This window comes from Triturus cristatus, chromosome 4_1, assembly GCF_964204655.1.
Source record: "Triturus cristatus chromosome 4_1, aTriCri1.1, whole genome shotgun sequence".
In the NCBI taxonomy this organism is placed as follows: Eukaryota; Metazoa; Chordata; class Amphibia; order Caudata; family Salamandridae; genus Triturus; species Triturus cristatus.
In genome coordinates, this window is record NC_140585.1 from 120,355,435 (window position 1) to 120,368,978 (window position 13,544).

The window sequence follows — 13,544 nt, forward strand, 5'->3', positions numbered from 1 at the left end:
CACATCTGTAAGCAATTTGGCCATCACTGAATTCAACGTTTATCTCAATCGTAATAGACAAGGATAATGACAAATATAGTTTACAATGTTATTAAGTACATCATTTTATTTAATTGTGTGAATAAAAGGAGTCGTCTCCCCGTCGGGGAATTGAACCCCGGTCTCCCGCGTGACAGGCGGGGATACTGACCACTATACTAACGAGGACATATTGGCTTCAGTTCAACAGTGCTCACCTCCATGAGGTTAGGGCATGCCCTCAATCAATTCACAGTATTGTAATAGGCAGCTTTGCTTCCTTTGGTTAGGAGAAGCAATCTTTTTTCATAAATGATTACAAATCAGAAATTCCTAGCCAAAAATAATCTGCTTTAATAAGAAATGATTGATTAAAATAAATACCTATCTATCGATCTGTCTATCTATCTTTCTATCTATCTATGTATATGTATATATATATATATATATATATATATATATATACAATCAGCTCACTTTACCATTTGCAGCTTATAACCACTTACCACCAGGGGTCACTACTAACAAAAAGCATCCACTCCACTTCTAAATCTAGCCCCTAGAGTTGAGCAGAAGCATAAGATTACCCACTGCTTCATTCCATTTTCCATTAGATTATAGATGTAAATTGTTTTTGATGGTATGGTCTGTGCAGATTGAAATATTCAGAGCATATTCTGACTTTTAGTTAACACATCTGTAAGCAATTTGGCCATCACTGAATTCAACGTTTATCTCAATCGTAATAGACAAGGATAATGACAAATATAGTTTACAATGTTATTAAGTACATCATTTTATTTAATTGTGTGAATAAAAGGAATCGTCTCCCCGTCGGGGAATTGAACCCCGGTCTCCCGCGTGACAGGCGGGGATACTGACCACTATACTAACGAGGACATATTGGCTTCAGTTTAACAGTGCTCACCTCCATGAGGTTAGGGCATGCCCTCAATCAATTCACAGTATTGTAATAGGCAGCTTTGCTTCCTTTGGTTAGGAGAAGCAATCTTTTTTCATAAATGATTACAAATCAGAAATTCCTAGCCAAAAATAATCTGCTTTAATAAGAAATGATTGATTAAAATAAATACCTATCTATCGATCTGTCTATCTATCTTTCTATCTATCAGCTCACTTTACCATTTGCAGCTTATAACCATTTACCACCAGGGGTCACTACTAATAAAAAGCATCCACTCCACTTCTAAATCTAGCCCCGAGAGTTGAGCAGAAGCATAAGATTCCCCACTGCTTCATTCCATTTTCCATTAGATTATAGATGTAAATTGTTTTTGATGGTATGGTGTGTACAGATTTAAATATTCAGAGCATATTCTGACTTTTAGTTAACACATCTGTAAGCAATTTGGCCATCACTGAATTCAACGTTTATCTCAATCGTAATAGACAAGGATAATGACAAATATAGTTTACAATGTTATTAAGTACATCATTTTATTTAATTGTGTGAATAAAAGGAATCGTCTCCCCGTCGGGGAATTGAACCCCGGTCTCCCGCGTGACAGGCGGGGATACTGACCACTATACTAACGAGGACATATTGGCTTCAGTTTAACAGTGCTCACCTCCATGAGGTTAGGGCATGCCCTCAATCAATTCACAGTATTGTAATAGGCAGCTTTGCTTCCTTTGGTTAGGAGAAGCAATCTTTTTTCATAAATGATTACAAATCAGAAATTCCTAGCCAAAAATAATCTGCTTTAATAAGAAATGATTGATTAAAATAAATACCTATCTATCGATCTGTCTATCTATCTTTCTATCTATCTATCTATGTGTATGTATATATATATATATATATATATATATATATATATATATATACAATCAGCTCACTTTACCATTTGCAGCTTATAACCACTTACCACCAGGGGTCACTACTAACAAAAAGCATCCACTCCACTTCTAAATCTAGCCCCTAGAGTTGAGCAGAAGCATAAGATTCCCCACTGCTTCATTCCATTTTCCATTAGATTATAGATGTAAATTGTTTTTGATGGTATGGTGTGTACAGATTGAAATATTCAGAGCATATTCTGACTTTTAGTTAACACATCTGTAAGCAATTTGGCCATCACTGAATTCAACGTTTATCTCAATCGTAATAGACAAGGATAATGACAAATATAGTTTACAATGTTATTAAGTACATCATTTTATTTAATTGTGTGAATAAAAGGAACCGTCTCCCCGTCGGGGAATTGAACCCCGGTCTCCCGCGTGACAGGCGGGGATACTGACCACTATACTAACGAGGACATATTGGCTTCAGTTCAACAGTGCTCACCTCCATGAGGTTAGGGCATGCCCTCAATCAATTCACAGTATTGTAATAGGCAGCTTTGCTTCCTTTGGTTAGGAGAAGCAATCTTTTTTCATAAATGATTACAAATCAGAAATTCCTAGCCAAAAATAATCTGCTTTAATAAGAAATGATTGATTAAAATAAATACCTATCTATCGATCTGTCTATCTATCTTTCTATCTATCTATGTATATGTATATATATATATATATATATACAATCAGCTCACTTTACCATTTGCAGCTTATAACCACTTACCACCAGGGGTCCTTACTAACAAAAAGCATCCACTCCACTTCTAAATCTAGCCCCTAGAGTTGAGCAGAAGCATAAGATTCCCCACTGCTTCATTCCATTTTCCATTAGATTATAGATGTAAATTGTTTTTGATGGTATGGTCTGTGCAGATTGAAATATTCAGAGCATATTCTGACTTTTAGTTAACACATCTGTAAGCAATTTGGCCATCACTGAATTCAACGTTTATCTCAATCGTAATAGACAAGGATAATGACAAATATAGTTTACAATGTTATTAAGTACATCATTTTATTTAATTGTGTGAATAAAAGGAGTCGTCTCCCCGTCGGGGAATTGAACCCCGGTCTCCCGCGTGACAGGCGGGGATACTGACCACTATACTAACGAGGACATATTGGCTTCAGTTCAACAGTGCTCACCTCCATGAGGTTAGGGCATGCCCTCAATCAATTCACAGTATTGTAATAGGCAGCTTTGCTTCCTTTGGTTAGGAGAAGCAATCTTTTTTCATAAATGATTACAAATCAGAAATTCCTAGCCAAAAATAATCTGCTTTAATAAGAAATGATTGATTAAAATAAATACCTATTTATCGATCTGTCTATCTATCTTTCTATCTATCTATGTATATGTATATATATATATATATATATACAATCAGCTCACTTTACCATTTGCAGCTTATAACCACTTACCACCAGGGGTCACTACTAACAAAAAGCATCCACTCCACTTCTAAATCTAGCCCCTAGAGTTGAGCAGAAGCATAAGATTCCCCACTGCTTCATTCCATTTTCCATTAGATTATAGATGTAAATTGTTTTTGATGGTATGGTCTGTGCAGATTGAAATATTCAGAGCATATTCTGACTTTTAGTTAACACATCTGTAAGCAATTTGGCCATCACTGAATTCAACGTTTATCTCAATCGTAATAGACAAGGATAATGACAAATATAGTTTACAATGTTATTAAGTACATCATTTTATTTAATTGTGTGAATAAAAGGAATCGTCTCCCCGTCGGGGAATTGAACCCCGGTCTCCCGCGTGACAGGCTGGGATACTGACCACTATACTAACGAGGACATATTGGCTTCAGTTTAACAGTGCTCACCTCCATGAGGTTAGGGCATGCCCTCAATCAATTCACAGTATTGTAATAGGCAGCTTTGCTTCCTTTGGTTAGGAGAAGCAATCTTTTTTCATAAATGATTACAAATCAGAAATTCCTAGCCAAAAATAATCTGCTTTAATAAGAAATGATTGATTAAAATAAATACCTATCTATCGATCTGTCTATCTATCTTTCTATCTATCAGCTCACTTTACCATTTGCAGCTTATAACCATTTACCACCAGGGGTCACTACTAACAAAAAGCATCCACTCCACTTCTAAATCTAGCCCCTAGAGTTGAGCAGAAGCATAAGATTCCCCACTGCTTCATTCCATTTTCCATTAGATTATAGATGTAAATTGTTTTTGATGGTATGGTGTGTACAGATTGAAATATTCAGAGCATATTCTGACTTTTAGTTAACACATCTGTAAGCAATTTGGCCATCACTGAATTCAACGTTTATCTCAATCGTAATAGACAAGGATAATGACAAATATAGTTTACAATGTTATTAAGTACATCATTTTATTTAATTGTGTGAATAAAAGGAATCGTCTCCCCGTCGGGGAATTGAACCCCGGTCTCCCGCGTGACAGGCGGGGATACTGACCACTATACTAACGAGGACATATTGGCTTCAGTTCAACAGTGCTCACCTCCATGAGGTTAGGGCATGCCCTCAATCAATTCACAGTATTGTAATAGGCAGCTTTGCTTCCTTTGGTTAGGAGAAGCAATCTTTTTTCATAAATGATTACAAATCAGAAATTCCTAGCCAAAAATAATCTGCTTTAATAAGAAATGATTGATTAAAATAAATACCTATCTATCGATCTGTCTATCTATCTTTCTATCTATCTATGTATATGTATATATATATATATATTCACTGAAAAAACCATAGGTTTCACACACGTTATAGTTAGGAATTAGCATTTAAAAAACCTTGCTAATTCACTGAAAAAACCATAGGTTTCACACATGTTATAGTTAGCTGGACATTTTACTGATAAAAAACCAATGAAATTCCCCCGTTATAGTTACTGTAGGCAACTATAACTCACGCGACCGTAATCCTCTGCTGATGCTAATACTGTATTTAGACACTTATTTGCCCATGTCTTCTTCCATTAAATTTTAGCTATACATATATTACAAATATTTTTTTTTCATAAAGACACATATGTCATCAGCAGAGGATTACGGTCGCGTGAGTTATAGTTGCCTACAGTAACTATAACGGGGGAATTTCATTGGTTTTTTATCAGTAAAATGTCCAGCTAACTATAACATGTGTGAAACCTATGGTTTTTTCAGTGAATTAGCAAGGTTTTTTAAATGCTAATTCCTAACTATAACGTGTGTGAAACCTATGGTTTTTTCAGTGAATTTGTACGGTTTTTTAAATGCTAATTTATTTATGTATTATTTTTTATATATTTATTTTACAATAAACTACGTATTAAAAATTATTATTTTTTTTTTGTTTGGTTTTCACCCTGCAAATTATTATTTTTTTTTTGTAAAAAAAATTTTTTTTTTTTGTGTTATCAGGGTGCGCGCACTGTGCGCGCACCCCCGCAATTTTTAAAAAAAAAAAAATTTTTTTTTTGCCTTCGGGGTCCTTAAGGGACCCCCTGACAAAGGCTAGGGGGTCAGGAACTCTCTACCCTGCCCCCTTTTCACGTTCGCCACCTTCCTTTTTCACTCTCGCACTGAAAACAAACAAAATGGCGGCCGACACTTCCTGATTTCGACCGATTCGAACGTTGACTAACATGTAACCACCAATCAGAATTACGCTCGCGCACGTTAGGGTGCTCGCACGGTGCTCGCACGGTGCGCGCACCCTGCGCGCATATATATATATATATGCTTTTAAATGCTATTTTCTCCGGAAATACTGAACAGATTTACACCAGACCTGCAAAAGGCACTTCCTTGACCTTATGGCTACCTCTCTGCCAAATTTCAAGTAATTCTGTTCAGCCGTTCGGGCTGTAGCCCTGTCTAAAGGTCCTATGGAAAAATGCATGGGGAAAACGCGTTTTGGGACCCCCCTTTTATCTCAGCCCCCGCTTGACGAATCCCCCCGAGACTTTCAGGGTAGGAGCGGAGCGTAGCGCCCCACCTATTTTGAGAAATTTGCGAGGATTCGTCGACCTGCGCCAAAGTTATTCCAAATAGAATGTTGCGGATTTCCTATGGAAAAGGGGTCCTAACTATAACTACCTACTGGCGACCGCCAGTAGGTAATATATATACAATCAGCTCACTTTACCATTTGCAGCTTATAACCACTTACCACCAGGGGTCCTTACTAACAAAAAGCATCCACTCCACTTCTAAATCTAGCCCCTAGAGTTGAGCAGAAGCATAAGATTCCCCACTGCTTCATTCCATTTTCCATTAGATTATAGATGTAAATTGTTTTTGATGGTATGGTCTAGGCCTGGGCAAAAATTTCGTTCCGTTCGCGGAAATTGCGATATTTTGACATTTTTGCGTTCCGCGGAGAGCGCGAAAATGTCAAAAATTCCGGTTTCCGCAGCTTGGCGATAATTTGTTTCTTGCTCGCGCTGTAAAATGATACATTCTCGCGCGCGCGCGATCGCCTTACCTGAATCCCTGCGTTCGCCGACAAGTTTTCTTGATCCGGTCGCGTTCTCCATGAGATGTTGTATTGTTTTTAGCCATTTGCGCTGTCTCGCGACAGTTCGCGCCCGCAGTGACGTCATGCGTCGCGCGATCACGTCTTTCTTCTCGCGATCATGCACCGCGAGAACAACTCAAAACAAGATGGCCGCGCCCGCAAGCAGCCACATGGGTAAGTTGGCGACCCGCAACCATGCAGAAAATCGCGCGAACATGCCGGAAAAAAACTTCCGCATCTTCGCGATATTTCTGCTTGTTTGCGATAATTTTAAACATTCTCGCGATAATTTGCGAAGGTTAATTCCGCAAATTCCGCCCACCCCTAGTATGGTCTGTGCAGATTGAAATATTCAGAGCATATTCTGACTTTTAGTTAACACATCTGTAAGCAATTTGGCCATCACTGAATTCAACGTTTATCTCAATCGTAATAGACAAGGATAATGACAAATATAGTTTACAATGTTATTAAGTACATCATTTTATTTAATTGTGTGAATAAAAGGAATCGTCTCCCCGTCGGGGAATTGAACCCCGGTCTCCCGCGTGACAGGCGGGGATACTGACCACTATACTAACGAGGACATATTGGCTTCAGTTCAACAGTGCTCACCTCCATGAGGTTAGGGCATGCCCTCAATCAATTCACAGTATTGTAATAGGCAGCTTTGCTTCCTTTGGTTAGGAGAAGCAATCTTTTTTCATAAATGATTACAAATCAGAAATTCCTAGCCAAAAATAATCTGCTTTAATAAGAAATGATTGATTAAAATAAATACCTATCTATCGATCTGTCTATCTATCTTTCTATCTATCTATGTATATGTATATATATATATATATATATATATACAATCAGCTCACTTTACCATTTGCAGCTTAAAACCACTTACCACCAGGGGTCCTTACTAACAAAAAGCATCCACTCCACTTCTAAATCTAGCCCCTAGAGTTGAGCAGAAGCATAAGATTCCCCACTGCTTCATTCCATTTTCCATTAGATTATAGATGTAAATTGTTTTTGATGGTATGGTCTGTGCAGATTGAAATATTCAGAGCATATTCTGACTTTTAGTTAACACATCTGTAAGCAATTTGGCCATCACTGAATTCAACGTTTATCTCAATCGTAATAGACAAGGATAATGACAAATATAGTTTACAATGTTATTAAGTACATCATTTTATTTAATTGTGTGAATAAAAGGAGTCGTCTCCCCGTCGGGGAATTGAACCCCGGTCTCCCGCGTGACAGGCGGGGATACTGACCACTATACTAACGAGGACATATTGGCTTCAGTTCAACAGTGCTCACCTCCATGAGGTTAGGGCATGCCCTCAATCAATTCACAGTATTGTAATAGGCAGCTTTGCTTCCTTTGGTTAGGAGAAGCAATCTTTTTTCATAAATGATTACAAATCAGAAATTCCTAGCCAAAAATAATCTGCTTTAATAAGAAATGATTGATTAAAATAAATACCTATCTATCGATCTGTCTATCTATCTTTCTATCTATCTATGTATATGTATATATATATATATATATATATATATATATATACAATCAGCTCACTTTACCATTTGCAGCTTATAACCACTTACCACCAGGGGTCACTACTAACAAAAAGCATCCACTCCACTTCTAAATCTAGCCCCTAGAGTTGAGCAGAAGCATAAGATTACCCACTGCTTCATTCCATTTTCCATTAGATTATAGATGTAAATTGTTTTTGATGGTATGGTCTGTGCAGATTGAAATATTCAGAGCATATTCTGACTTTTAGTTAACACATCTGTAAGCAATTTGGCCATCACTGAATTCAACGTTTATCTCAATCGTAATAGACAAGGATAATGACAAATATAGTTTACAATGTTATTAAGTACATCATTTTATTTAATTGTGTGAATAAAAGGAATCGTCTCCCCGTCGGGGAATTGAACCCCGGTCTCCCGCGTGACAGGCGGGGATACTGACCACTATACTAACGAGGACATATTGGCTTCAGTTTAACAGTGCTCACCTCCATGAGGTTAGGGCATGCCCTCAATCAATTCACAGTATTGTAATAGGCAGCTTTGCTTCCTTTGGTTAGGAGAAGCAATCTTTTTTCATAAATGATTACAAATCAGAAATTCCTAGCCAAAAATAATCTGCTTTAATAAGAAATGATTGATTAAAATAAATACCTATCTATCGATCTGTCTATCTATCTTTCTATCTATCAGCTCACTTTACCATTTGCAGCTTATAACCATTTACCACCAGGGGTCACTACTAATAAAAAGCATCCACTCCACTTCTAAATCTAGCCCCGAGAGTTGAGCAGAAGCATAAGATTCCCCACTGCTTCATTCCATTTTCCATTAGATTATAGATGTAAATTGTTTTTGATGGTATGGTGTGTACAGATTTAAATATTCAGAGCATATTCTGACTTTTAGTTAACACATCTGTAAGCAATTTGGCCATCACTGAATTCAACGTTTATCTCAATCGTAATAGACAAGGATAATGACAAATATAGTTTACAATGTTATTAAGTACATCATTTTATTTAATTGTGTGAATAAAAGGAATCGTCTCCCCGTCGGGGAATTGAACCCCGGTCTCCCGCGTGACAGGCGGGGATACTGACCACTATACTAACGAGGACATATTGGCTTCAGTTCAACAGTGCTCACCTCCATGAGGTTAGGGCATGCCCTCAATCAATTCACAGTATTGTAATAGGCAGCTTTGCTTCCTTTGGTTAGGAGAAGCAATCTTTTTTCATAAATGATTACAAATCAGAAATTCCTAGCCAAAAATAATCTGCTTTAATAAGAAATGATTGATTAAAATAAATACCTATCTATCGATCTGTCTATCTATCTTTCTATCTATCTATGTATATGTATATATATATATATATATATATACAATCAGCTCACTTTACCATTTGCAGCTTATAACCACTTACCACCAGGGGTCCTTACTAACAAAAAGCATCCACTCCACTTCTAAATCTAGCCCCTAGAGTTGAGCAGAAGCATAAGATTCCCCACTGCTTCATTCCATTTTCCATTAGATTACAGATGTAAATTGTTTTTGATGGTATGGTCTGTGCAGATTGAAATATTCAGAGCATATTCTGACTTTTAGTTATCACATCTGTAAGCAATTTGGCCATCACTGAATTCAACGTTTATCTCAATCGTAATAGACAAGGATAATGACAAATATAGTTTACAATGTTATTAAGTACATCATTTTATTTAATTGTGTGAATAAAAGGAATCGTCTCCCCGTCGGGGAATTGAACCCCGGTCTCCCGCGTGACAGGCGGGGATACTGACCACTATACTAACGAGGACATATTGGCTTCAGTTCAACAGTGCTCACCTCCATGAGGTTAGGGCATGCCCTCAATCAATTCACAGTATTGTAATAGGCAGCTTTGCTTCTTTTGGTTAGGAGAAGCAATCTTTTTTCATAAATGATTACAAATCAGAAATTCCTAGCCAAAAATAATCTGCTTTAATAAGAAATGATTGATTAAAATAAATACCTATTTATCGATCTGTCTATCTATCTTTCTATCTATCTATGTATATGTATATATATATATATATATATATATATATATATATATATATATATATATATATATATATATATACAATCAGCTCACTTTAACATTTGTAGCTTATAACCATTTACCACCAGGGGTCACTACTAACAAAAAGCATCCACTCCACTTCTAAATCCAGCCCCTAGAGTTGAGCAGAAGCATAAGATTCCCCACTGCTTCATTCCATTTTCCATTAGATTACAGATGTAAATAGTTTTTGATGGTATGGTCTGTGCAGATTGAAATATTCAGAGCATATTCTGACTTTTAGTTAACACATCTGTAAGCAATTTGGCCATCACTGAATTCAACGTTTATCTCAATCGTAATAGAGAAGGATAATGACAAATATAGTTTACAATGTTATTAAGTACATCATTTTATTTAATTGTGTGAATAAAAGGAATCGTCTCCCCGTCGGGGAATTGAACCCCGGTCTCCCGCGTGACAGGCGGGGATACTGACCACTATACTAACAAGGACATATTGGCTTCAGTTCAACAGTGCTCACCTCCATGAGGTTAGGGCATGCCCTCAATCAATTCACAGTATTGTAATAGGCAGCTTTGCTTCTTTTGGTTAGGAGAAGCAATCTTTTTTCATAAATGATTACAAATCAGAAATTCCTAGCCAAAAATAATCTGCTTTAATAAGAAATGATTGATTAAAATAAATACCTATTTATCGATCTGTCTATCTATCTTTCTATCTATCTATGTATATGTATATATATATATATATATATATATACAATCAGCTCACTTTACCATTTGCAGCTTATAACCATTTACCACCAGGGGTCACTATTAACAAAAAGCATCCACTCCACTTCTAAATCTAGCCCCTAGAGTTGAGCAGAAGCATAAGATTCCCCACTGCTTCATTCCATTTTCCATTAGATTATAGATGTAAATTGTTTTTGATGGTATGGTCTGTGCAGATTGAAATATTCAGAGCATATTCTGACTTTTAGTTAACACATGTGTAAGCAATTTGGCCATCACTGAATTCAACGTTTATCTCAATCGTAATAGACAAGGATAATGACAAATATAGTTTACAATGTTATTAAGTACATCATTTTATTTAATTGTGTGAATAAAAGGAATCGTCTCCCCGTCGGGGAATTGAACCCCGGTCTCCCGCGTGACAGGCGGGGATACTGACCACTATACTAACGAGGACATATTGGCTTCAGTTCAACAGTGCTCACCTTCATGAGGTTAGGGCATGCCCTCAATCAATTCACAGTATTGTAATAGGCAGCTTTGCTTCTTTTGGTTAGGAGAAGCAATCTTTTTTCATAAATGATTACAAATCAGAAATTCCTAGCCAAAAATAATCTGCTTTAATAAGAAATGATTGATTAAAATAAATACCTATTTATCGATCTGTCTATCTATCTTTCTATCTATCTATGTATATGTATATATATATATATATATATATATACAATCAGCTCACTTTACCATTTGCAGCTTATAACCATTTACCACCAGGGGTCACTATTAACAAAAAGCATCCACTCCACTTCTAAATCTAGCCCCTAGAGTTGAGCAGAAGCATAAGATTCCCCACTGCTTCATTCCATTTTCCATTAGATTATAGATGTAAATTGTTTTTGATGGTATGGTCTGTGCAGATTGAAATATTCAGAGCATATTCTGACTTTTAGTTAACACATCTGTAAGCAATTTGGCCATCACTGAATTCAACGTTTATCTCAATCGTAATAGACAAGGATAATGACAAATATAGTTTACAATGTTATTAAGTACATCATTTTATTTAATTGTGTGAATAAAAGGAATCGTCTCCCCGTCGGGGAATTGAACCCCGGTCTCCCGCGTGTCTGGCGGGGATACTGACCACTATACTAACGAGGACATATTGGCTTCAGTTCAACAGTGCTCACCTTCATGAGGTTAGGGCATGCCCTCAATCAATTCACAGTATTGTAATAGGCAGCTTTGCTTCCTTTGGTTAGGAGAAGCTATCTTTTTTCATAAATGATTACAAATCAGAAATTCCTAGCCAAAAATAATCTGCTTTAATAAGAAATGATTGATTAAAATAAATACCTATCTATCGATCTGTCTATCTATCTTTCTATCTATCTATGTATATGTATATATATATATATATATATATATATATACTATCAGCTCACTTTACCATTTGCAGCTTATAACCATTTACCACCAGGGGTCACTACTAACAAAAAGCATCCACTCCACTTCTAAATCTAGCCCCTAGAGTTGAGCAGAAGCATAAGATTCCCCACTGCTTCATTCCATTTCCATTAGATTATAGATGTAAATTTTTTTTGATGGTATGGTCTGTGCAGATTGAAATATTCAGAGCATATTCTGACTTTTAGTTAACACATCTGTAAGCAATTTGGCCATCACTGAATTCAACGTTTATCTCAATCGTAATAAACAAGGATAATGACAAATATAGTTTACAATGTTATTAAGTACATCATTTTATTTAATTGTGTGAATAAAAGGAATCGTCTCCCCGTCGGGGAATTGAACACCGGTCTCCCGCGTGACAGGCGGGGATACTGACCACTATACTAACGAGGACATATTGGCTTCAGTTCAACAGTGCTCACCTTCATGAGGTTAGGGCATGCCCTCAATCAATTCACAGTATTGTAATAGGCAGCTTTGCTTCTTTTGGTTAGGAGAAGTAATCTTTTTTCATAAATGATTACAAATCAGAAATTCCTAGCTAAAAATAATCTGCTTTAATAAGAAATGATTGATTAAAATAAATACCTATTTATCGATCTGTCTATCTATCTTTCTATCTATCTATGTATATGTATATATATATATATATTACCTACTGGCGGTCGCCAGTAGGTAGTTATAGTTAGGACCACGTTTCCATAGGAAATCCGCAACATTCTATTTTGAATAACTTTGGCGCCGGTCGACGAATCCTCGCGAATTTTTCAAAATAGGTGGGGCGCTACGCTCCGCTCCTTCCCTGAAAGTCTCGGGGGGATTCGTCAAGCGAGGGCTGAGATAAAAGGGGGGTCCCAAAACGCGTTTTTCCCATGCATTTTTCCATAGGACCTTTAGACAGGGCTACAGCCCGAACGGCTGAACAGAATTACTAGAAATTTGGCAGAGAGGTAGTCCTCAGGTCAAGGAAGTGCCTTTTGTAGGTTTGGTGTAAATCTGTTCAGTAGATTCTGAGAAAATAGCCTTTAAATCAATATATATATCTGAGCCAGCTTACGGTGCGCTTACGGTACGCTTACCGTACGCGTACGGTGGCGTGCGCGAGCACGATTCTGATTGGCTCTTAGACCTTAGTAAACATTCGAATCGGCCGAAACCAGGAAGCGGCGGCCGCCATTTCGTGTGTTTCACTCAGAAAAAAAAGAGTGATAACAAGAAAAGGGGGCAAGGAGGAGAGTTACAGACCCCCTAACATTTGTAAGGGGGTCAAAGAAGGACAGAAAAGTACAAAGAAAACATTTATTGATTTTAAAAAAAATCGCGGGGTACGCGTACGGTAAGCGTAC

The 13,544-nt window shown here is 37.0% G+C and overlaps 13 non-coding genes across 13 annotated transcripts; all 13 read right to left on the bottom strand.

The window, feature by feature from the left end:
- Positions 1-135: 135 nt before the first annotated feature.
- On the bottom strand, positions 136-207 carry TRNAD-GUC (transfer RNA aspartic acid (anticodon GUC)). Its single transcript has one exon. It is a non-coding gene; the product is annotated as a tRNA-Asp (tRNA).
- A 638-nt stretch (positions 208-845) lies between these two features.
- On the bottom strand, positions 846-917 carry TRNAD-GUC (transfer RNA aspartic acid (anticodon GUC)). Its single transcript has one exon. It is a non-coding gene; the product is annotated as a tRNA-Asp (tRNA).
- A 589-nt stretch (positions 918-1,506) lies between these two features.
- On the bottom strand, positions 1,507-1,578 carry TRNAD-GUC (transfer RNA aspartic acid (anticodon GUC)). Its single transcript has one exon. It is a non-coding gene; the product is annotated as a tRNA-Asp (tRNA).
- Positions 1,579-2,228: 650 nt separating this feature from the next.
- Positions 2,229-2,300, bottom strand: TRNAD-GUC (transfer RNA aspartic acid (anticodon GUC)). The gene has a single exon. It is a non-coding gene; the product is annotated as a tRNA-Asp (tRNA).
- A 626-nt stretch (positions 2,301-2,926) lies between these two features.
- TRNAD-GUC (transfer RNA aspartic acid (anticodon GUC)) lies at positions 2,927-2,998 on the bottom strand. Its single transcript has one exon. It is a non-coding gene; the product is annotated as a tRNA-Asp (tRNA).
- Positions 2,999-4,285: 1,287 nt separating this feature from the next.
- On the bottom strand, positions 4,286-4,357 carry TRNAD-GUC (transfer RNA aspartic acid (anticodon GUC)). Its single transcript has one exon. It is a non-coding gene; the product is annotated as a tRNA-Asp (tRNA).
- A 2,540-nt stretch (positions 4,358-6,897) lies between these two features.
- Positions 6,898-6,969, bottom strand: TRNAD-GUC (transfer RNA aspartic acid (anticodon GUC)). The gene has a single exon. It is a non-coding gene; the product is annotated as a tRNA-Asp (tRNA).
- Positions 6,970-7,599: 630 nt separating this feature from the next.
- Positions 7,600-7,671, bottom strand: TRNAD-GUC (transfer RNA aspartic acid (anticodon GUC)). The gene has a single exon. It is a non-coding gene; the product is annotated as a tRNA-Asp (tRNA).
- Positions 7,672-8,309: 638 nt separating this feature from the next.
- TRNAD-GUC (transfer RNA aspartic acid (anticodon GUC)) lies at positions 8,310-8,381 on the bottom strand. Its single transcript has one exon. It is a non-coding gene; the product is annotated as a tRNA-Asp (tRNA).
- Positions 8,382-8,970: 589 nt separating this feature from the next.
- Positions 8,971-9,042, bottom strand: TRNAD-GUC (transfer RNA aspartic acid (anticodon GUC)). The gene has a single exon. It is a non-coding gene; the product is annotated as a tRNA-Asp (tRNA).
- Positions 9,043-9,670: 628 nt separating this feature from the next.
- TRNAD-GUC (transfer RNA aspartic acid (anticodon GUC)) lies at positions 9,671-9,742 on the bottom strand. The gene has a single exon. It is a non-coding gene; the product is annotated as a tRNA-Asp (tRNA).
- A 1,370-nt stretch (positions 9,743-11,112) lies between these two features.
- TRNAD-GUC (transfer RNA aspartic acid (anticodon GUC)) lies at positions 11,113-11,184 on the bottom strand. Its single transcript has one exon. It is a non-coding gene; the product is annotated as a tRNA-Asp (tRNA).
- Positions 11,185-11,814: 630 nt separating this feature from the next.
- Positions 11,815-11,886, bottom strand: TRNAV-GAC (transfer RNA valine (anticodon GAC)). Its single transcript has one exon. It is a non-coding gene; the product is annotated as a tRNA-Val (tRNA).
- Between the last annotated feature and the right edge of the window lie 1,658 nt (positions 11,887-13,544).